Source organism: Peromyscus leucopus, chromosome 8b, assembly GCF_004664715.2.
Source record: "Peromyscus leucopus breed LL Stock chromosome 8b, UCI_PerLeu_2.1, whole genome shotgun sequence".
Taxonomy (NCBI): domain Eukaryota; kingdom Metazoa; phylum Chordata; class Mammalia; order Rodentia; family Cricetidae; genus Peromyscus; species Peromyscus leucopus.
The window spans coordinates 42,743,095-42,767,690 of NC_051086.1; the positions used below are offsets into that span (position 1 = coordinate 42,743,095).

Here is a 24,596-nt window from a genome sequence, read left to right on the forward strand (position 1 = left end):
TTGTCAGCTCAACGATGTCGTTGTTTAAACTAGCGATATATGCATTAGGCTATAAGTGCAAGACTGCAATTCTATAATTAAAAATAGAGAACACAAACACAATAAAACTACACATTATTTGCTGTAAAGAACCCGAGAGCAAATGCCATAACACAACATGAAGCCAGATAGAGCTTAACAACTAGAAGTATCACCTACAACACTATCTCCAAAGAGATCCTGACTTCCTGTACAACCCATGCCTATATGCCTTCTGTTGCCACTCACTTTCCTCTCTCCACACGTACAGCACTTGCTCATCTGTCTTACAAACCTCCAGATTCTTTGTTATCTGCCGTTAAAGCATGGCTACCCATGCCTGGCTTTCTCCCAGCGGGTCAACATCCTCAAAAGAGCACTCTGCATGGTCTCTGTACCTTCCTTGCCTCCCTAGTGAATAGAGCGGACACGACAGTAGACTAGCTACGTTGCTTTTCCTATACCTCACGTGATGTTAAATTAGAGACTTATTTCATCTAACTCTAGGGATAAGCCATTATTCGGCGGCACAAAGCAACACATCACCACAGTATACTAGAAACTAATTACACTAGTTTCAATTTAACAAGAAATGATCATATATCCTTAGTGGCCATCCGTTATTTTATGTCTTAACGTATATCATCTTAGCAGTGAACGCACACCCACACTCCAGGTTAGAATTATTCAGTATCTTAGAAATACAGCCATCAGTAATTATCGGTTGCAAACAATGGCTGTCCACACACATCGTAAGTCTAAGCCAGTCTACCTATGAGGCCTGGGATATACTCAAGCTAGCGTCTGTTCTATGTACAGCAGAGCCAAAGCATAGGTTCTTAAATGAGCTAGGAAGAATGGAATTGCGCCAAGAACTATAGCGCAGCAGCGTGACACCTTCCGTTCTTCTCATGTCCTTTTCGTTACAGACCTGCCAGCCGGAGCGTGAGCTATGCCAATGGCAGCCAGTGGCCCAGATACAGCAGCGAATTCTTCCCACCTCCAATAGACCCATATTGTAGAACATGGATCATGCCTACCTCGATATATTTCACTAACACCTCACATAATTCCTCACACCATTGAAGATGTCTTTGCGCACACCAGATACAAGACTCAAGTCATCGGCACACAACATCATAAGAGCTCTCCCTGTTCCATCTCAACCAGAGTCTATGCAACCAACTAGGTCTGTAAACCTGACTCTTTTTTCTGCTCCAAATTAGAGTAGTAGAAATTTATGTATCTGGTGATGGAATCCCCCAGTTGTCGTAGTAGGTTGTCCTTTCCCATTTTTGCTATATTCCCTTATTAAAAGGTCCCTGTAATTCCAGGGTTTACCTGCTGGTAGCTTTTGACTTACTGTTGACTTTAAATATAAGGACTCCTCTCAGTTAACACCAAGCATCCTGTAATTTGTGGTTTTGATGACCCTTGAGTCGATATAGGTTACAGCGTGCGCGTAAAGATAAGTAACTGTGAGGTGCACTGAGCATTGTTCCTTATGATTTATAACGGGCTTAACTATGGCATGGTTCATGTGTCAGGCCACACGATTGCCATTCATGCGCTCCTTCAAATTGAGCTGTGTCTAGGTGGTCTGCCCACGACTGTCACAAACACCAGCGACGCCTGATTGCCATGCGAGAGCGTTGGTTTCGCCTCACAGCTTCTGAGGTTTCTATCCACCATCAGTCTCACCTCACAGTTCCCGTCCATGATCAGCCAGGTCATGGCTTCCAGTCTATGGCACATCATGACAGGTATGTGAGGCAGAACAAAGCCTCTCTCCGCAGGACTGGGAAACGAGAGGGAGAGGGGGTAGAGTCCCACTTAAAGACCTGATGTTCTCCTGCTGGGCCATACCCTTTAAATGCCCCACCACACTCAATAGTGACACAGGCTGGGGGCCAAGCCTTCAACACACAGGCCTTTGGACACATCTCCCTAAACCTCTGCAACCCATCTGGAGCGAGAGCGCTTTGCAGCCTGTAGGCTGGCAGGCATGAAGACACTTGCGTCCCTCCTTTTGGCTACCAGAATGTGAACAGAAGGCCTCAGCCTTGTGCCAGCCACAAGCAGAACTTGTCTCTGGAAAAGTGATGTCATGTGCTGGTAGTTTTTGGGCCACCTTACAGGAGAGGCTAGAACAAAGGCAATGATGACCAGGACCACACCATGCCTAGGATGACTTAACTGTTTTCCTCTGGCCCTCTACCTCAACCTTACCCTCACATGAGGACCCTGAAAATGGACTGGTCAGGAAAGGGCCACTGCCCAGTCTGTCCCTCTTCCCAGTGTGGTCACATTAAATAATTCTTCTTTCTGTACTTTTAACTATTACTCATTTGTTAAATTGGCCTTTTAAGGACAGGCAAATGGACCTGGTTTATTGGGGCTCTCAAGACCCAGGCTCTGACCCCTTAATCTTGGCAACCTAGATGGGAGATAAGATGCATTTTGGGGTGTCTCAGCCCATACCTGTTGCTACACCGAGCTTGGCACCCTATAAGGTGCGTTGAGTTCTGTTAAAGGACAGGTGACTGTCTCGATAGCACCTGTTGCTTGCAATCTTTCGTACTCCGAGGTAATTTGTTTTTTTGGGTGAATCCTTCCCACTGAAACTCGTCGGTCGTCGAGCTGACTATTCTTTAAACCTTCTCTGATCCATGAATTTCGATCGTCAGACAAGAGGCACCAGGCTGACTCCAGATAGGACGGAAGCGAAATTCACTGTGTGGACTTAGTGTTTGAATTGAATGACCTTCGAACTCTTTGTGGTCATACCAGTTCTGGTTTGCTGCCGTCCCGTTCTAGGAACGGCGCTCAAGGCTCTCTTTTTGCCTCTCCTCAACCCAGTGTATGCAAAGACGTAGATCCCAAACCAGAAATGGCCACTACAACTTCTTCTGCTGCAGTACACCGCCTACTCAGCTGTAGCTCCTTCCTACCTGAGTTGGATTCTGTTGTGGCCCACCGACTATCAAATCGACCATCGACCTACAATCTTATAAAAGTTATTTATATATTCTTTGAGAATGCCCGAATTAAACTGAGACAATTATTTTGGTCAAAGTATTCGCTAGCCTTAATCTCCTGTCTTTGCCTTAGGATTACTTATTGTGTTGGGAGCTCAAGTGAAACCACTACATAACCATACAAAGCACACTGAGAGACATATCAGACGTGCTTCGTTATTTTCTGGGCAGCACATAAACAATGTTCCATGGATTGCGGTCGCAGATTCTGATGTCTATCGTAATTACTTTGACAGTGGTTATTTGAGAAATCTTAGTAGAGAATTCTTCGTCCATTCTGTTCGTATTAAAAACTGCCTGGTCGGCAATTAACCTGTTAACTCTAGATATCATGATAAGCCCCCTGTCCTTCATCTCACGATCAGCATGTATTTTACCGTGCAGGGCAATCTTAAAAGAAGGATTTGGTGTTGTCAAAAAAAGAAAACATTTTGCAGGATGGAAACTCAAAACGCGATCATGGACGTTGCGTGACACATCCTCTAAGTCCCAAATTGGACAAATGATATGGGACATTGTATATGGTATTCCCTGTAACCCCAGTACTGAATTTCGGACTCGGAATGTTACTGGTCATAGCTGTCAGTCACACAGGTGAGTAGAGACGAGGTAGAGGCCTAGGGCTTGTAAGCCTGCGGACCCTTTCCAGTGTGTTCTGAAAAAGAGAACACAAAAAAAGAATTCTACTTGTTATCAGTACAGTTCACAAATTTATGCAACCTTGCAGGATTTACACAAACATAAACCATATTTTCATGATGGTGTTGTTTCTGAGTGTTCCTCCGGTTCTCATAGTGATAACAGAAAAATACTATGTACTACAAGTCTTTTCCACTGCTCAACCCAGATGTCTGCTGCCCACGCAATTTGCCTCTCCCCTAAAGATGAGGTGGAGAACAGAAGTGTCAGGCGATAGAAAGGAGAAAATAGCATCACCAGGTGAGGTCCAACGCTTCCAGAGGAGTATAATGCAGAACAAAAACCCCACATGAGTAGAGAGAATATGCTTTCTTAACAAAGCAAATACAAAGATGAGACAGAGAAGATTCCATTCATATACTCTTCCATCCCCTCCTCTTGCCACAGAGAGTCCACCTCCTCTCTTCGCTCAGTTATTTTATCTTATGCTTTCGTGTTTCTTCTCTTCTATTAAAGAAAACAAGATCCCCGCGTCTCGTAGTCACCTCGACTAGCTCAGTCAGTATCCCTGGAACTTGCTATGTGATGAAGCTCTTCGAACCTCATGTAATGCAAATTCTGCTTACAGAAACTCGTATTGGGGTAGGCATCCTCCTTTCTCTAAGTCTTCTGAACTCCTTCAACATATTCATCGAGCGCGGGCTGTGTTTGTTCTATCCTCCGCTGATACAGAGCCCACTGTCGGTGCAGCTGTTGTAGGAGGTCTAGTGGCCTTAACCTAGGTCATAGTAGCGGCCTCAGTCCTAGCTCCTGAACTAAAGTCGCACCCATCACCCTCTGAGGCAGTAAATCCTATCTGCTACTGGCTTGAATCCAAGGCATTATAAACGCCTATGTGGATTCCGGGAACCACACGGATTGAGGCCTGTTAATAGCATGAGCATAGCTTTTATGTCTGTATAGCCCACACTCTATTTTAATTATCCATCTAAGTGACATAATATTCTGGTATCCAGATTTAAGCATGTGAACATGCAACTTTATGTCTACAATTAAAGCTGTTCATAATTTGCTGTGTTACCAACATAATTTACACTTACTTTGGAACCTAAGTCAAATGGTTTAAAGGAAGTGGAGATGTCTCTAAGACATCTTCCTGGATTCGAATACAAACCACTTCTCCACACACAGGTCTCCTCCCTTTGATTTACAAGTTACTTGGATTTGGAATTTCTACTCACGGGTTATTGTAGTTCAGAGAGGGGACAAAGAATGTATCCAGGACTGGCCTGTGTGTGTGTGTGTGTGTGTGTGTGTGTGTGTGTGTGTGTGTAAGAGAGAGAGAGAGAGAGAGAGAGAGAGAGATGGTATCACAGGAGTAATACCGTCTAGAAATTCACACACTTAAGCAACAGCTTATGACGACAAACTTCTTTAGGAAGGTTTCATCTCTGTGTAATTTGTGCTGTGCCACCTTCAAGCAATAGCTGAGGCCATACAATGCAGAGGCATCAATGAGTTCACTTCATATAACTAGCCTGACACATCTCTACTTAAGTGTTTCTGATTACCGGTTAAATACAGAATTTTAATTCATACCTTAACAATGAAGAATCACACAGTGAAGTCAACACATGCACCTAGAATGTCAGTCTAAGCCTTTCTTCATGCACACCTGAGTCAGGACACGGTGTAACTAACAGACACTGGGGAGCTGTTGAAGTCATTTACAGGTGTTGGACTTCTCACACACTGAAATCAGCACATAGACATGGTAAAGTCAGAGTGCTTGCATTTATTCTTTATCTAGCTTTTAAAATACTGATACTATAGTTGAGTATTAAAACGAAAATAATAGCCAAATGGCAAATATATTATGATGATAATCCTACATGCTGCATATAAAATGCCAGCAGTGAGTGTTATTCACTGGCTCCAATGAGAGATTGATACAGAATGCCACCACGGGGGTGATGCTCGCTGTCCTTACACTCTTCTCCATTATAGTGGCACTGGCTTTGATTTGGATCAAAGTCCTCAAACTACCTAAAGGATTCCACCAGTCTCTTCTATCTCCTTCATCTCAGAAAGGAGTTTTTCCAGCAAAGAGAATTTATCAGGAGAGAGAAAGCCATTTTCAGTGACATCCTTTTTCACATGGTCAACAGTACACTGGCATGTCTTCACTTAGGACTTAAAATCTCCACGCTCGACCATGTGACCTGGAAGGGAGATGATGCCAACGGTTCACCTGTCAAGAATGGGTACTGGCTTTTGGAGGCCACACAATGTTTCAATCAGCTCTGCGTCCACACATATGTAAAGTTCTTCTCCTTGAGTAAAAAAGGCATGGCCCTTCCTGGCTGCAGCCCCGGTTTTCGGTCTCTCTCACCATGGATGCCATCTTCTGGCTGTCTTTCACGCTTTGTCAAGAGGAACTTCTAAAAGCTGCTCTCAGAGCTCCTTTCTTCTACTGCGTCATTTACATACGTCTTCAGAACTGATCTGTTCTCCATGACACAGTCTGACTTCCCTCTGCCACTCCAGGTCTTATCTGATGAGTCCTTGTGGGCATGCCGGTACCTCGGCAGCTGGGAAGCATTCTATCTGCTGTTCCTTTCGCACCACCAAAGCCTTCACATCCAGCACAAGTCACATTCCTTCCCAGAGCCAGACAGCTTCCTTCCTGTACCATTACACAAGTCCTTCAAGGTCACTGAGAGCCTATGCACACCATTTTGACCTCTCTTCCCTGTTTGCATCCTTCTTCCTCCTCCAAAGAACATACTGAAGATGTTCATGGGAGCTGAAACCACCATCTGCTCCACCCTCTTGAATCACTCCTTTGTCATATTTTTTCTTTGTCCCACCCCCCTTTTTTTTTGGAAGCAGAGAGAACTTCATAAGCATTATAAATCTGTTTAGACTTTTATCCTTCATTTGGATTCTTATCAGGGTGGTGGTACTTCAAGGTCCTTTTCAATTCTGAATGCATTGAGTCTGACCCCCAAAACATCATAAGAAGTGGTTTCTTTAACCATTTCCTACAACTGGTAGGTGGGCTGGCTAAAAGAGAACAGAACCAGGCATATAGCTCAGCTCAGCCAGCCCCTGCTCCTCTGCATCTCAGCTCATGGGAGGGAGCCAGCACGAGTCAGCCTTCAGAAGTGCTTTCTTGGGAGATGGAACCCTGGAGGGGATGCTCATTAGGAGAGAGCTGCCATAAACACATGATGGGAGACCTGAAGGAAAGCCTTCAAATCCCAGGATGAAAGGCCTTCTGACCCTGCAGGTTTTCAGGGCTAGAAGTTCCGTACCACATGACGTAGCCTGGCCTATCCTATGTGCCAAGGGCCACAGAGACAGGCACTAGGTAAGACTGTAAACTTATCTTGCAGTTGCAAGGGGGAGGAGATGGCTCATTTTTCCCATTAAGGCCTGAGTGCTCTGTCACAGAGGAACCTGTTAAGTCCTTGTCCTGAATGACAGACTGAAGGAGTGTGGCCTAATTCTCCCAGAGTGACCACCTGGTCACTTAAAGCAGTAGGTCCCAGATTGTGATGGTTGGTTTTAATGTCAACTTGCCACAAATTAGAGTCACCAGGTAGCTTAGTCAGTGTTCTATTGCTGTGAAGAGATACCATGACCAAAACAACTCTTATAAATGGAAGCATTTAACTAGGGCTGGCTTACAGTTTCAGAAGTTTAGTCCATTATCAGCACAGCAGAAAGCATGGTGCTGGAGAAGGAGCTGAGAGTGCTACATTCAAATCCCCAGGCAGCAGGAAAAGACAGAGCCATTGGGCAAGCTTGGGCTTCTGAAACCCCAAAGCCCACACCCAGTGACACACTTACTCCAACAAAGCCACACCTACTCCAACAAAGCCACACCTACTCCAACAAGGCCACACCTCCTAATCCCTCTCAAGTAGTGCTACTCCCTAATGACCAAGTTATTTAAATATATGAGCCTTTAGGGACCATTCCTATTCAAACCATCATGCCTAGGCAGGGGGCCTCTGCTGAGGAATTGTCCTGATTGCTTTGGTCATGTGGGAAGATCCTCACAAGCTAGGGCAGCACCTTCCATTAGCAGTGGGGATAAAAAGGGCCATCAAATGGAGGATGACTTGCCTTTTGCTCACCTGACCTCCCTCTCTCCACAGAGTTGATTTACCCTGTTACCACTGGTTATGATTCCTTCACTGCTATCAGAGCCAGTGTTTCCAGGCTTCTGTCATTGACTACAGACCAGCAGCAGCTCTCCAGGAACCTTTCAGGTTTTCTGTGCTAGAATGGAAGAGGCAGGGTGCTCAGCCTCATGAACTAACCAACTACCAGGCTATCAACCTCTCCAATGTGAGACTACCACTGTGGGACTCCTCCAACTGCCAGGGTATCTAGCCTCAAGAACCCAGAAATGACTAGGTTCTCAGCCTCCGAGGTGTGAGACAACTGTTGCTACTAGCTGTTGTCATTAAATGTAAGCTAAAATTATTTAATTAATTCATCCTATCAGTTCTGTTCTCTAAAGAATCCAGACAGATATACAGATCTACCCTGTGTGAGTATGTGTATAAATGAATGTGGGTGTCTAGGGGAGCCTTTGTTTTTCTATTTCAGTTTGTCTTCCTTTCAAGAGGAAGCAGTGATGCAAAAATTTGGAAACTTTGAATTTTAGACTAAAAAGAATGATAAACTTTGCTTCGTGTGTAAAATGTTAACCACTTGAAGTATTAATTATGAGTGTCTTTGCTGAAGTAATGTTGGTGCTTGACACTTTCAAATATTCTGGAAAAAGACAGGAAGAAAAAATTATTTTGTTAGATTATTGCTATGGTTTTCTTTTTAAGAATATTGTTAATATACAAGTGATAAATATGAAGTTTTCATATAACATAAAAATGATGGATATGTTTATAAAGAATTGTTACATTTCCTTCTTTTTTTTTTTTTTTTTTTTTTTTTTTGGTTTTTCGAGACAGGGTTTCTCTGTGTAGCTTTGCACCTTTCCTGGAACTCACTTGGTAGCCCAGGCTGGCATCGAACTCACAGAGATCCGCCTGCCTCTGCCTCCTGAGTGCTGGGATTAAAGGCGTGCGCCACCACCGCCTGGCTTACATTTCCTTTTTACAATAGAAATTACAGAAGAAAATATCCCTACAAACAATAGCTTTGAGGGTCCATGCTAGCTTGCTCTCTATATAAAACAGATAAAGGCTACTCCCTTCAAGTTTTACCAAAAGGAGATAAACTAAGACCTTACTTAGTTAAGTAAAATATGCTTTTACTAAATGGTCAGAAAAATATCTAAATTGTTTTTTGCTAGCAGACTTGAAAGGTAAAATTTATTTAGGATTTCTGGGCATTGATCCATATGAAATACATATATATTTTGCCAATGTTGAAATGAGTTAATTTTGTTATTGGGATAATTACTAGTAGATAGCACATTTCATTGTAAATAATGTTATAGGATTTAAAATTGGATATCATAATATTTAAATGTTTTACCAGGAACCAGAGTTTCCTTTGAAGGTTCTTAGCTCACTGATAGGAGATTTGGAAATGGACCCAGAAGGAAGTTCAAAGACTGTTTTGTTGAAATTTGGGAGAAGGGGGAACATCACACTCAATGGTAGACACCTATGGGTCACACATGGAGGGAGCAGGCTCATCAGAGAGAGCGAGAATGCTCCCTGTCAGCACCCAAGAGACAGAAAGGGGAGAAGGGAAAGTCTGTTCTTTTTACCTAGAGCTCAAAACTAGAAAGGCAGCTGAAGCTGGCAGTGAGGACCTGGGGGCAACTGCAGAAAGGGGACGAGACTACTTCAGCAAATGGAGCACTGTGGGATGGGAAATGGAGCTGTCAGTGAGGCCTGTCTCTCCCGGGAACTCAGAGCACTGGAGAGAAGAGTGGGCTCACACTGTATACAATGTATGCAAAGGATGGGTTCACACTGTGTACAATGTATGCAAAGGATGGGTTCACACTGTATACAATGTATGCAAAGGACGGGTTCACACTGTATACAATGTATGCAAAGGACGGGCTCACACTGTACACAATGTATGCAAAGGACGGGTTCACACTGTATACAATGTATGCAAAGGATGGATTCACACTGTATACAATGTATGCAAAGGATGGGCTCACACTGTATACAATGTATGCAAAGGATGGGTTCACACTGTGTACAATGTATGCAAAGGATGGGTTCACACTGTATACAATGTATGCAAAGGATGGGTTCACACTGTGTACAATGTATTCAAAGGATGGGTTCACACTGTATACAATGTATGCAAAGGACGGGCTCACACTGTACACAATGTATGCAAAGGACGGGTTCACACTGTACACAATGTATGCAAAGGATGGATTCACACTGTATACAATGTATGCAAAGGATGGGTCACACTGTATACAATGTATGCAAAGGATGGGTTACACTGTGTACAATGTATGCAAAGGATGGTTCACACTGTGTACAATGTATGCAAAGGATGGGTTCACACTGTATACAATGTATGCAAAGGATGGGTTCACACTGTATACAATGTATGCAAAGGATGGGTTCACACTGTGTACAATGTATGCAAAGGATGGTTCACACTGTATACAATGTATGCAAAGGATGGGTTCACACTGTGTACAATGTATCAAAGGATGGTTCACATGTTACAATGTATGCAAAGGATGGGTTCACACTGTATACAATGTATGCAAAGGATGGGTTCACACTGTATACAATGTATGCAAAGGATGGGTTCACACTGTATACAATGTATGCAAAGGATGGGTTCACACTGTGTACAATGTATGCAAAGGATGGGTTCACACTGTATACAATGTATGCAAAGGATGGGTTCACACTGTGTACAATGTATGCAAAGGATGGGTTCACACTGTGTACAATGTATGCAAAGGATGGTTCACACTGTGTACAATGTATGCAAAGGATGGGTTCACACTGTGTACATGTATGCAAAGGATGGGTTCACACTGTGTACAATGTATGCAAAGGATGGGTTCACACTGTGTACAATGTATGCAAAGGATGGGTTCACACTGTGTACAATGTATGCAAAGGATGGGTTCACACTGTGTACAATGTATGCAAAGGATGGGTTCACACTGTGTACAATGTATTGCAAAGGATGGGTTCACACTGTGTACAATGTATGCAAAGGATGGGTTCACACGTGTACAATGTATTCAAAGGATGGGTTCACACTGTGTACAATGTATTCAAAGGATGGGTTCACACTGTGTACAATGTATTCAAAGGATGGGTTCACACTGTGTACAATGTATTCAAAGGATGGGTTCACACTGTGTACAATGTATCAAAGGATGGGTTCACACTGTGTACAATGTATGCAAAGGATGGGTTCACACTGTGTACAATGTATGCAAAGGATGGGTTCACACTGTGTACAATGTATGCAAGGATGGGTTCACACTGTGTACAATGTATGCAAAGGATGGGTTCACACTGTGTACAATGTATGCAAAGGATGGGTTCACACTGTGTACAATGTATGCAAAGGATGGGTTCACACTGTGTACAATGTATGCAAAGGATGGGTTCACACTGTGTACAATGTATGCAAAGGATGGGTTCACACTGTGTACAATGTATCAAAGGATGGGTTCACACTGTGTACAATGTATTCAAAGGATGGGTTCACACTGTGTACAATGTATTCAAAGGATGGGTTCACACTGTGTACAATGTATTCAAAGGATGGGTTCACACTGTGTACAATGTATCAAAGGATGGGTTCACACTGTGTACAATGTATGCAAAGGATGGGTTCACACTGTATACAATGTATGCAAAGGATGGGTTCACACTGTGTACAATGTATGCAAAGGATGGGTTCACACTGTGTACAATGTATGCAAAGGATGGGTTCACACTGTGTACAATGTATGCAAAGGATGGGTTCACACTGTGTACAATGTATGCAAAGGATGGGTTCACACTGTGTACAATGTATGCAAAGGATGGGTTCACACTGTGTACAATGTATGCAAAGGATGGGTTCACACTGTGTACAATGTATCAAGGATGGGTTCACACTTTACAATGTATTCAAAGGATGGGTTCACACTGTATACAATGTATTCAAAGGATGGGTTCACACTGTGTACAATGTATTCAAAGGATGGGTTCACACTGTATACAATGTATTCAAAGGATGGGTTCACACTGTATACAATGCATTCAAAGGATGAGTTCACACTGTGTACAATGTATTCAAAGGATGGGTTCACACTGTGTACAATGTATGCAAAGGATGGGTTCACACTGTATACAATGTATGCAAAGGATGGGTTCACACTGTATACAATGTATGCAAAGGTTCACTTTACACTGTATACAATGTATGAAAAGGTTCAGTTTACACCATAGACAATGTATGCAAAGGAAAGGCTTTGCCATCCTGGTGGGCGGGGCACCTTTTTATATGTTTATTTTTTATTTACTCTCTAATTTTTAGTCTGTTCTTTTATAGAAGGGGTTCATCCTCAAGCCCCTAAGCCTATTAATATTTGTCTCCTGAATGTACATTGTAAAATAATCAAGATAAAATCAGTATTATTCTCAAAAGGCCCAGAGTCTCATTTACCAGACTAATGAACATAATATTATTCATGTTTGTAAGAAGAACGTTCTGAGGATAGATGCAATACATTATGTAACGGTTAGATCCCAGACCCTCTAGCTGCCTCTCTCTCCCAGAAATCAGGGACTGCCGCCCACAGTCTGTGCCTTAGGACAAAGGAGGACAGGAACTTGCTGTAACTCAAGAAAAACAGCCCCAGCATCCTCTCTGCTGCCAAGGACAAAGGCAACTTTTAAACTATGGCCCCACCTAGTGCTTGCCTCCCTGCCAAGAGTCACACAGGCTGGACCACATGGTATAAAGGCTGCCCACCCACTCCGGAAACCTGTAAAAAAGTCAGAAACCCCCTTTATGCTCTGGTTTTGAAGGCTCCAAAGTGGCTGCCTATGGCCATGACATTCTACCTCTCCTGACATTTGGGGATTTGAAGGCTGTCTCCCCAAGGACCCCTGTCCGCTATACATGATGTCTCTCCTAATGCAAGTCCTCTTAGGATTTTGAAGGAAAGGCTCTCTCTCCCTTTAAGGCCCCCTCATGGTACTGCAGGCACGATGCTGTCCCTCTCTCCTAATGCTCGCCCACGTTAAGGCCCTCATTGCTACCCATATTCATGAGTCTCTCTCCTAACAAAGCTCTCCTGAGGGTAACCCCACATCTGGCCCTTCTCACAAACCTGCTTCTGAACTTATGACTGACTGGCAGACACAATGTGCTAAAAATTCTACTTTGAGTTTGGTTCTCTTCCTTAGTTTTCTGCACATGTTACTGTTACCAACAGCATGTGACAGTTTTCAGCACCCCGAATCTATTTGGGAGCTTACTTTTCCTGCCTTCTCAGCGGTTGACAGTGGTAAGCCCATCTCCCCTAGTGTAACAATACCAGGAGCTGGTGCTCCTCTCTCCAGCCTCACCGGGACAGTTCAGTTCTTCCACCTCCCATTGTTCCAGCGGTTTTACTCCCTGGCAGTCCGGAACTTGTCTGTTTAAACACTTGGCCTCCTCCAGTCTGTGCTGACAGTTTCCTATATTTGAAGCTGTGCTCTCTCCTGCTGTGTTCTGGGTACTTGTTGGATATTGGAGAGGCTGTGTGTGGACCTTCACTAGAAAGGGACTAGCATTTTTAAAGGACAAAAATATTTCAGAAAAGACTGTTAGCTTCATTATCCTGTGTCTTTTCTTTTGATTTTTAAAAACTCTGCAGTTTAGCTTTTTGTCAGTCCTTTAGAAGGGGGCAACAGACTCCTCATCCCTTTTGCACCAGTATCCATGAAAAGAAATGTCTCGGGTAACTAGGAACACCTTAGGGAAAGAAAGCCAGAACTTCCCCACAGAACCTGACTTTATACTGGCTATTTAAAGTCTTTAAAGTTGTTTATTATTATTATTATTATTATTATTATTATATATATGTGTGTGTGTGTGTGTGTGTGTGTGTGTGTGTGTGTATACAGACAACTTCTGAGAGTCATTTTTTTCCTCCTCCATGGTGAGTTCCAGGGATCAGACTCAGGTCATCAAGATGTCTTTTTCCTCCATAAAACATTTAGAATTTTGACCTATTAAATGATTTAGAAATATAACTGTGCTCTGGTCTTGGCTTCTCATTTCAAAGTGTTTATAATTTTGCAGATTTCAGTTCAGATTTCAAGGTAAATAATTAACTACTTTCTTAAGTTTCTATTTTGTCAAAATTATATAAATATTATCACTTAAGAATGTCACCTGATTCTTTTTTAATTTTGGTCTTTATATAAACCTTAAAATAAGCCAGGCAGTGGTGGCACATGCCTTTAATCCCAGCACTCAGGAGGCAGAGGCAGGTGAATCTCTGCAAGTCTGAGGCCAGCCTGGTTTATACAGTGAATTCCAGGACACTTAGGACTACACAGAGAAACCCTGTCTCAAAAAAACTTAAAAAAAAAAAAAAAAAAAAAAAAAAAAAAAAAAAAAACTCTTAAAAGACTTATAAGTCTAAAACTAAAAATTCAAAATATAAGGGACACATGCTGAGAACACATTTAGAATTGTGCTCTTCTTTCTTAGTTACCTATTATTTCTCAAACAGTGGAGAGTCAGGAGGATGCTGGGAAGGGAGACTGATCAGCTGCTTTGCCCTTAAGATGTACAGCGGGTAGATGTGGGTGGTTGTTTCAGAAAATAACGTATGTACATTGGACATTTGTCTACCTGAGACCTGGAAAGCTGTACGGTAGTCTGCAGTCATAAATAGTTTCTCAAACTTTAAAACTTAAACATCATTTAGTTGATGCTGTTGAGTCTTCCTGTATTTTTTTCGAATAACTTGGTCTGTTTTTACCTCAGGTATAGACCAAGGCTAAGAAGAATACAAGAGAGAAATTGGTATCCACAACTTATTATAAAAATCTAGGCCGACTGCTGGTGGCGCACGCCTGTAATCCCAGCACTTGGGAGGCAGAGCTAGGCGGATCTCTGTGAGTTCGAGGCTAGCCTGGTCTACAGAGCTAGTCCAGGACAGGCTCCAAAGCTACAGAGAAACCCTGTCTCGAAAAACAAAAAACAAAAAAAAAAAAAAAATCTAGTTTGCAAATTGATGAAATAAGATTCACCTATTTTCAAAAGTCTTAATATTCTAATATTAAGACACTAATATAAAACGATTTATGTATTTAATTGTGTCTAAAACAAGACTTTCTTCAGGATATTTTCTGCTTTTAGTGCCATTTTCACAACAGATCAAAAACCACAAGATTGTTGTTGTTGTTGTTGTTGTTGTTGTTGTTGTTTTCAAGACAGGGTTTCTCTGTGCTGTTTTGGTGCCTGTCCTGGATCTCACTCTATAGACCAGGCTGGCCTCGAACTCACAGAGATTTGTCTGGCTCTGCCTCCCGAGTGCTGGGATTAAAGGTGTGTGCCTACCACCACCACCACCACCACCACCACCACCACCACCACCACCACCACCACCACCACCACCCAGCAAACCACAAGATTTTATGTTTTATTAAAATCATTCATGTTTTCTGATATTTATGTTTCAGGCTTTTGGCTACTTATGAAATTGCTTTAACAAACTCAAAGTTCATATAAGCATCTCTGTTAGATTAATAACTGCTTTGCAAGCAATTATCTTAATGTAATACCTGGGCTGGAAAGACAGTTCAATGGGTAAAGGCGCTTGCTGCCAGTCAGCCAACCTGAGTTTAATCCCTGGGATTCACATGGTGGAAGGAGAGAACCAATTCTCGAAAAGTGTCCTCTGACCTCCACATATACTCTGTGTGTGCCATGGCACATGTATGCATGCATACACACAAATAAACAATCAGGACAAATCTTAGCAACTGGGGACAGCAAAGGACAGACCACCAGACGGTTCATCCACTGTGTCTTCAGGGAATATTGTTCAGAGACACAGGAGAAGTTGTCAGAATGGCAATGACATCATATTGGGATCGTAGTACCTGCCTGTGACCCCAGTACTTGGGAACCTGGCCCCAGCTGAACTTCTGGGAATCCAGTGAAGACAGCCCTGCTGCCCCATTGAGTCTGCGCCCCAAGAAGACCAGAATGTGAAAAGAGTGGACCTGGGCAAGCCAAGGTAGAGTGCTGTCAACAGGCCCTCATCCTGCCCTGCCAGCACACACTTTTTCTCAGGTATAAGGGGATTTCTTTTAGTTGACAGATTTTTAAACCCACGTAAAAGTAGGAAGAACCAACCTCCAAGTACTGGCATCAAAATCCCAGAACATTTTGTATTTGTTGACATCATAGAGTCCAGGACATGTCCTCCACTCCTTCATCATAGCATTTCATAACTAAGGGCACTTCCTATATCTCCAACAACTCATTATCACAAAGAACATTTTGAGCAGTAAAATTGGCATAGGGACTGTTCAGGAATGGAATGAAGGAGTCAAAGATGTCCCGGCCCCTAGGAAGGACAAGAGGAGCCCAAGAACTTTGTTGTAGGTGGGTTGAGTCAAGTGGGAGAAATGAGGCCAAAACTCAGAACACAAGACAAAGCCCCACCCTGGGTGGCTTGTGCTGCGGCGGCTGCTGCTGCTGCTGCGGCTGCTCCCAGGAATGGCCCTGTGGCTGCGTCCCGCTGGGATACGTGTCCATGAGAAGAATCCTAAACATCCTGAAAGCACAGGGTGATCCAAGCAGGCAGAAGGCAGGGATTGCTCGCCTGTGGCCTGGCCAAGGGGCTGTGGATAGGAGGAAATAAGCCACCTGCAACGCTCTGATCTGAGCTAGATCTGCCACGATGCTGAGAAAGGAGAAACATCCACAAAACTGTGAGCCACAAGAAACATTTGGAATAGTGGCCTGGTCCATGCCTGCCAACAGCCACAGTCGCCACTCACCATTGCCAGCTTGCCACCAACCTCAGCCCTGCTTCAACCTAGTCCCCACCCCACATGCTCCAAGTATATTCTCCTGTAGGAAAGCATGATCAAGGAGACTATCATGACAGGATGGGTCCTTGGTGGCCCTCAGGGCTCATACTTTGGAAGCAGGTCAGAAATTCCCAATGCGCTGGTTGCTGGTTGCTGGTTGCTGAATGGCCATGACGATAAAGCCTGTCTCATTATCCTCACAGAGACAGTCCTGGAAATGCTGACACTGTTTCATTGGCTATGTGAGGACCCAGGCCCTGGTCCATTAGGCTTAGCTTTCCTGCCCTTTTAAAGAACAGAAGGACATGAGTGTGGGCCTTATAACTGAATGGCTAGAGGGGACCATCTATACCAGCTGAGGACATGTCCTCTAGAGTGCCAAGCTGCCTCCTGCCCTACACATTGTGTATGCTTTCAAGCCCAATACATCCTCAGGCACCCAATGTTTCCCAGGAGCAGTTCTGTTGTTATGGCAATCGGTAGCCACTGGGCATGCGCCCTTGGAGCTCAACAGTCAAGTTCATGCTGGGTCAAAGGGAAGAATCTGGAAACTACTCACAGCCACCAAAGCACAGGCCAGGCTCAGGCTCAGGTGCATATACATATACAGCTCAACCTCCTCCACACACAGCTAGGAAGCCATGTGCCAGATACTGGGTGTGACTTCTGCCCTCAAGAGGTCTCCTCTCTGTGGGGCACAGATTCTACATTCTAATGCTGGAGATGTCACTGTCCAGAACAAGTTACTGAGAGAAAGTCGTGGTGGGGAATTAGGGAGGGCAACCTTCACACTGAGACCTAAAAACTGAGGAGACTTTTTTGTTTTTCCAAGACAGATTTTGGGGTTTTGGGGGGTTTGTTTGTTTGTTTGTTTGGTTGGTTGGTTGGTTTTGGTTTTCTTTGTAGCCCTGGCTGTCCTGGAACTTGCTCTGTAGACCAGACTGGCCTTGAACTCGGAGATCTGCCTGCCCCTGCCTGTTGGGATTAAAGGCACCACCACCTGCTGAGAAGACTTCTTAAATGACAGAAGGGATTTGGGGGATAGAAAACTCAGGTGCAAAGGTCCTGGCGCAGCCTGCCCATCTCCTGTGCAGTGTCACAGCTCTGGCTGTATGCCATGAGCCAAGCTCCTGCTGGAAGGCCTGTCTAAAGGCCACACCTCTGCTTGATGCTTCTTCCCTCTCACCCCCAGTGTGGGCTATGGCGAGGAAAGGGGGTCACCTTAGCACACAGCCAGCTCTACTCTGCCTGCAGCTCTCCTCCTATCCGAATTCTTAACCCCTGGTCTTTGTTCTCCTTCTGTAACCTCATGAGCATCTCCCAGCAATCTTGTCTTGCATGCTCCTATCCAAATGGCCTATTAAACTCGGCTTATAGCTTTGCTTTGCTTTGCTTTCTTCTATCTTCTCTCTCTCTCTCTCTCTCTCTCTCTCTCTCTCTCTCTCTCTCTCTCTCTCTCTCTCTCTCTCTCGTTTTTCAAGACAGGGTTTCTCTGTGTAGCCCTGGCTGTCCTGGAACTCACTCTGTAGACCAGGCTGGCCTCAAACTCACAGAGGCCTGCCTCTGCCTCCCAAGTGCTGGAATTAAAGGCATGCCGGCCTGTGCCACCATCTCTGGCTGCTTGTAGCTTCTTAAGGTCATTATTAGCCCAAAGTTCCAAGCTCTTCCACAATCCTCCCACAAATCAGTTCCAAAGGCCTAAGGACCACGCCGCCAGATTTATGACAGCAATTACCCCACTTCTCAGTACCAGTTTTCTGTATCAGTCCCTTTCTTCACTACTGGGATAAAATGCCTGACAAAGGTACTTCAAGGAAGAGCTTATTCTGGGCCTCAGTTTGAGGGCACAGTCCACTATGACAAGCAAGTCTTGATGGCAGGAGCTGGAGTCCCCTGGTCACATTGCACCCGTCAGGAAGCAGACAGATGTGAGTGCTTATGTTCCCTTTCTCTCTTTAATTGAGTTCAGGATCCCAGCCCATGGGATGAGGCTGCCCACACTCAGGATGGACCAACAAGAAACTCCCTCACAGTCACCTTCACAGAGATGCCTGGAGGTTTGTTTTCTACATCCCATCAAGTTGGCAGTCAAGATTCATCACCACAGTGAGTATGCTGCACTGGTGTTGCTGTGGGTTTATGGACTGGCAGAGTGGCGGCCGGGCCTCTTTGGCAGCAGGCTGGGAGCTCTTGGACCTCAAGATGCCCAAGCCCTGTGCAAATGTCCAGAAGTAGGATGAGCAGTTCTGGCCTCCTGCAGTGGACTCTGTCCAAGCCATGCTCTCAACTTTCTACAGTGACAAGCACATTTTAAAAACAACCTCTTATTCTGGAATACTTTGAGATCTCTAAAATACACCAGAAACAGTGAGGACTACTACTCCCATGCCTCCCCTAGCTCCCTGCAACCACCACCTCACATAGACATAAGCCAGAGGTCACAACTACAGCAGAGACATGCTGTCCAGACTCGGGCAAAAGCAGTACTCTTTTGCTGGAGGTGAGGGTTCCTTAGCTTCGAGGTACAGCAGACTGGAGAAGTCTCATAGCTACCATGTCCACGTGCCCAACTACTGCCTGCACATCCACGCCACGCTTGCAGGACCACCTGGTGCCTATGTAGCCACCCCATGACTGTGGTCCTCCCCCTAGAGACAGCGTACCCTCTGGGTGGCGGGTGCTGTGAGCATGGGGAGGTATGTACCCTGGCCGCCAGCCACGAGGAACAGAAAAAGTCAGCCTGTTCACAGAAACCCAATCTCCACACCACTTCACAGAGTGGTGTGACTGTCCCTGAAAGCCGTGTCTGACAGCTGGAGGCTGGCAGCCGCTGGGCACAGGAACTCTCTCTCCTCACTGGGTACAGTCTAAATTCTACATATCATGTTCTGTGCTAGTTAGTAACCCCACTACCACCACACACACACACACACACACACACACACACACACACACACACACACCAAAATGTTTCAGAAGACAAGGATGCTCAAGGATGTCACCCTGGGGAGTGGGGGACACACAATGTAACAGAACAGCACGCTCTTTGCCTATTCACAGCCTGCTGCAGCTCAGGCTCCCTGGGGGATGATCTGGCATGGGTCTGCTGTACCACTCATCAAGTCAGGGTTAAGCAGCCCCACAATGCTTTGCAAATACACAGCTAGGACAGAGTTTGGAGGCCCCTGTGACCCTCAGATTGCACAGCCACACTGAAGCAGCCTAAGTTAGAACACAGGGTCTCCGTCCTTCAGAAACACAGTCCCCTCCCTGTAGCTGTCGCTGTCACACATCAATTCCATGTCTCCTGGGGACCCATCATAGGCCTGCCTATGGGGCCCATGAGTGGCATGAGGCAGCTCCCATGAGCACTGTTCACAGTAGTAAAAGTTGGAGCAAGTCAAACAGCCACCAGTGAGGGAATAAGGCAAGAATTAGAGGGCATCTTTGGGGCAGAATATTGACTGGGCAGCTGTGGAAAAGAACACGAGGCTCTACAGATACCGAGTGAACCCCACCTCCAAAACCCACCGAGAGCCATGGGGCTGCTGTGGGCAGGGTGTATCACACCCAACACTTCAGCACACTCCAGGGTGTGTGCAGGAAAAGGCACAGAGTGACACATGGGACTGCCACATCAAGAGGGAGGTCTGAGCTGGGTGTAGCAGTGCACGCCTTTAATCCCAGCACTGGGAGGCAGAGGCAGGTGGATCACTGAGTTTGAGGCCAGCCTGGTCTACAGAGTGAGTTCCAGGACAGCCGGGACTACACAGAGAAAGCCTGTGTCAAAAATAAATAAATAAATGGTAGTTCTTTTTGTGCCCTGAGACACCTCATGCAGATGAAACCTAAGAAGGATCCCCAGAAAATGGCAGCAGGCACAGGGGGGAGATTCAAGGAGACACGCTCACCTGTGCCTTGTGGTACTGCTGGGAGTTCTATCACACACAGGCATTGCCGACTTTAAGACTCAAATGAGTTACTGTGGAAAGACTCAACACCACGGACTACTCCTGACGGTGACTGGCAGATGGCCACCTAACTCCGGGAGCGGTTCCTGAGGGCTGCCACATGTCTTCGTGCTCTCAGTCCTGCCAAGGGTACCAGTGAGGGTGAGCATGCTGTAGGGACAGCGGGTCCTGTCTCAGATCCTGCTGCTTTTGCTTCCCTGTGTTCTAACAACCAATCACCTGGAGGCGAGAGGTGTGGTACAAAGCCCTGGGCAGGAGGGGAGCAGGACACAGGCCCTTGGGCAGTGGGATGAGGGCGGGGTCGGAAGAGCGGCGCACAACAGGCTTCTGAAGAACATGGCGGCAGGCGCCCCAACACAGCTGGGTCCAGTGGAACCTGGCTAGTAACTGGGGACTGCTGGGGACCTTCCACCACTGCAACATGGGAGGACTGAGGAGGGGAGCGAGCCTGGGTAACCCAGGAAGACTGGCAGCAAGGAGACAGAGAGGACAAAATAGCCTGGGAGTTCACTAGAAGCTGGGCGTTCTCGGATGTGAAACAGGCCCCTGTGTGGAAGCTCTGGCTGACAAGTGACCTCATTTGCCTGCTCAGACTTCTTGTCCTTTCTGTCTGTTAACAATAAATTTACCCCAAAGCGCTACACTAATCACTCCAGACACCTTGTCTCCACGCTCTGCTGTTGTAGGAACACAGCTTCTATAAAACACACTTGTTGTCTGCAGAGGCCTTAGCCTAACCTAGGTGCCCACAGAGTCACCCCAGGCCAGGCAACTGAGAGGCCCCCCATCAGCAGCATGCAGTCATGATGGGCCTGTTTCTCTCATGGAAACGTGGGTGACCCACAATTAACGAGGGACAAAGCCATGCATTCTTTCTTTCTAAATATCCTGCTGCCATTTTGACATGGAGACCAAGGTCTAAAATTAGCTTCTCACACCTCATTTTCCAAGCTCCAGTGGAAGAGGTGTAAATCCACCTCAGAACATTGTCTTCTGAACAGAGAACAGGCTGCTCCCCCAGCAGCCTCGCCGCTCCAGCAGGAGCCACAGCTGGGGGGAATCTGCTTTGGTGGGCCTAGGGCGACCTGGAAGTCTCTGGCTGGAGCAGCCCAGCACCTCCCTTACCTCCCAGAATCCCCTGCTACAACCCTCCCTCTAGGGAAACACCTGAGTGTTAAGAACACCTGTCCAGTAGGGATTCAGAAGGCTTTTACATGCTGTATCCTTTGTAGACCTAGTACCCAAGGCCAGAAGGAGCTAATGTTACTGCCTCCCAGTCCAGGAACAAAGTCAGATGAAAGGACAAAACAGGTGCAGGACAGGACCCCTGACAGCCCAGAAAAGGAGACCCAGCTACCCCTTCTACCTGTCACCAGGCCAGCAGGTAGGAATACCACATGCCCTTAAGGTGGCCGTCCTGGGCTAGGCTGTGGACATATAAGACATGGTGCATTGGGACTCCCTGTCTGCTCACCTGTCTGTGACGCTCCCTGCTTCCTTGGGAAGGCTCTGAGGACTCCAGGGACTGAAGAAGGAAGGGGACACTTATGGGCACCCATCAACAACCACGTGGGTCCCCTGGTAGGCTGCTGGTCCCTTTGTCTCAGAGAAATCCCTCAGATGAAATTACAGGCCAGCCCCTCACTCTGGGACACCTGTGTCCTTTCAGCACACTGAAGAGCCTCATATCTACCTGACTTCCAGTACCAGACTGACCCAGACACCTCCCAGCTTCCCATGTATGGCCATCTCCCTCAAGAGCCACTTACAGAGACATCAGGTCACTCACACAATCATGTGAGGCCCCAGGCTCTTCCAAATGATGCCAGAGAGTCCAGCAATGTCCAGTCAACTCTCTTTGGTTCCCCTGACATCTGTTGCCATCTTGGAAGACCCAGCTTCTGTCTATGACTGCATTTCAGTAAGCACTCATCCCTCCCTCCCTCCCACCTGGCACATGCCCAGGCAGCAGGTGAGGAACACCAAAGTGAGTCTCAAAGCTTATTTGAATGTGGGCGTTGGATCTGTAGCAGAAGCTGGCCTGGAGGAGTCAGGCAGAAACCACCAGAGCAGGGTCTTGTAGAGAGGACCTTGAGGTATCCTCAGCCTGGCCTCAGTTCTCCCCTGTATCTACACTGTTTCTCTCCAAAGTACCTCCCAGGGAGGTTAGGTGAAGGGGGCATCGAGCATGAGAGACTTGGGCCTGCCCTCTGGAGCCAGAGGCTGTGAAGTCAGACCCTCTATCCCTTCGGCAAACAGGACGTTGTTGACAGTCCACAATGGTGCAACAGAAGTCAACACACCACTGTTGACGAATTTTCCAACCACATCCTGCTGCAGGGAAAATGGTCAGCTTCAGAGGCATCAATACTAGGTTTTAAGCACACTCCACCTCTACTGGCAGGGTGGAACAGCTTGCTTCCCCGGCCTCTGGCCACGTTTAAAGTCAGCAGACATGTGCTGTAAGTCTTGTGGGCCTTCCATCAAAGAACTCTCGAACTGTAGAGTTTCACCAGTAACAGCCAGTGGGGTTTCACCAGATTTTTAAAAATCCATACAACACAGGGTGAAAATCCAGGGAGGAAGGACACAAACTTTCTACATGTTCACAGGTGCATGCACCCACCCTCAGGCACACCCTCTCTGAGAGCAAATGATGCACACGCAGGAGCCACAAACGGCAAGTTAGGATCACTTCTAGGCCCCAGGAAAAGGAAAAAGACAAAGGGTTCAGAGGCAAATGGACCTGTGCAGAGCACAGGCTCCCCAAAGCATGGCCAGGCCCTGATCAGTATCACTTCCCTAAAACTTAGAGGAAGCCAGTGAAACTCAGCACAGCCCTTGAGATTGGCCCACTGCCCAAGAGAAAGGCTTGGTGCAGGTGCCCAAGGCATCAGACACTCTGGCCATGCTGGAGCTGCTAAGGGCCAATCCCCACTCCTGTTGGGGTCCTGTGAACCTCTAAACACTTGCAGGGGCTCTGAAACACCCCCCTCTTCCAACAGAGGCCAGATGAGCCACACAGCAGGGGGAGTTGAGACAGTGAGGGACACACTAGGGTTGGCTGGAAAGACCTCTACAGCAGGCACTCTGCGGCTCATGGAGAACCAGATGCACAGAGACAGTTCAGTAGCACTGTGGCAGTATCACAGCTTCTAATATTCAGCTGAAGAGCGGGATGGGGAGAGAGCAAGATCACAGATCCTGAAGAGCCCAAGGGCTCAAGCCCTCCCCTACCTCCCCTGACCCCTTTCCTTCCATGCTTCTACCCTTGCAGACCCAGCAGCCCTTCCCTGACCTCTCAATAGACCAGGCTACCTGCCCAGCTATATCCCACCTAAGACACAGCCACCAAGAGCCATGCTGCTTCCCCAGCGTCCCTGAGTGGCTCAAACACAAACCCAACCAGTTGTCTCGCACTGGGCTCTGAAGCTTTTGTTTCTTGGTCCCACCGCCCAAAGTGAGGTGCTTACAAAAGCACACACGGGGCTGGAGAGATGGCTCAGCGGTTAGGAGCACTGGCTGTTCTTCCAGAGGTCCTGAGTTCAATTCCCAGCACCCATTCATAATGAGATCTGGTGCCCTCTTCTGGCCTGCAAGCATGGGCAGAACACTACATACATACATACATACATACATACATACATACATACATACATACATACATAGATCACACACATTAAACAGGAGGGGAACAGAAATGAGACGTGGAAGATGAAATGTTGGTGCCCATGGAGCTATGCAAGAGGCTGACCAGACAGCTGGCAACCTCACAGGCCAAAAGGCTCCCCTTGCTAGGAACTCAGTGGCCATGGAGGCCACTCAGCAGACTCCCAGGATACGCTAGCTTCCCGTCCACTTCTAACATCCACAACTCCTACCAAAACAGTGTTGTCCATGGGGAAAAGTCA

General features: G+C 46.2%; 1 protein-coding gene and 1 pseudogene across 6 annotated transcripts in view; both read right to left on the minus strand.

The window, feature by feature from the left end:
• Pemt (phosphatidylethanolamine N-methyltransferase) overlaps positions 1-24,596 on the minus strand; it is a 94,489-nt gene that overhangs the window by 40,042 nt on the left and 29,851 nt on the right. The gene's annotated exons all lie outside the window — the stretch shown is intronic.
• On the minus strand, positions 5,546-7,292 carry LOC114682577 (annotated as a pseudogene).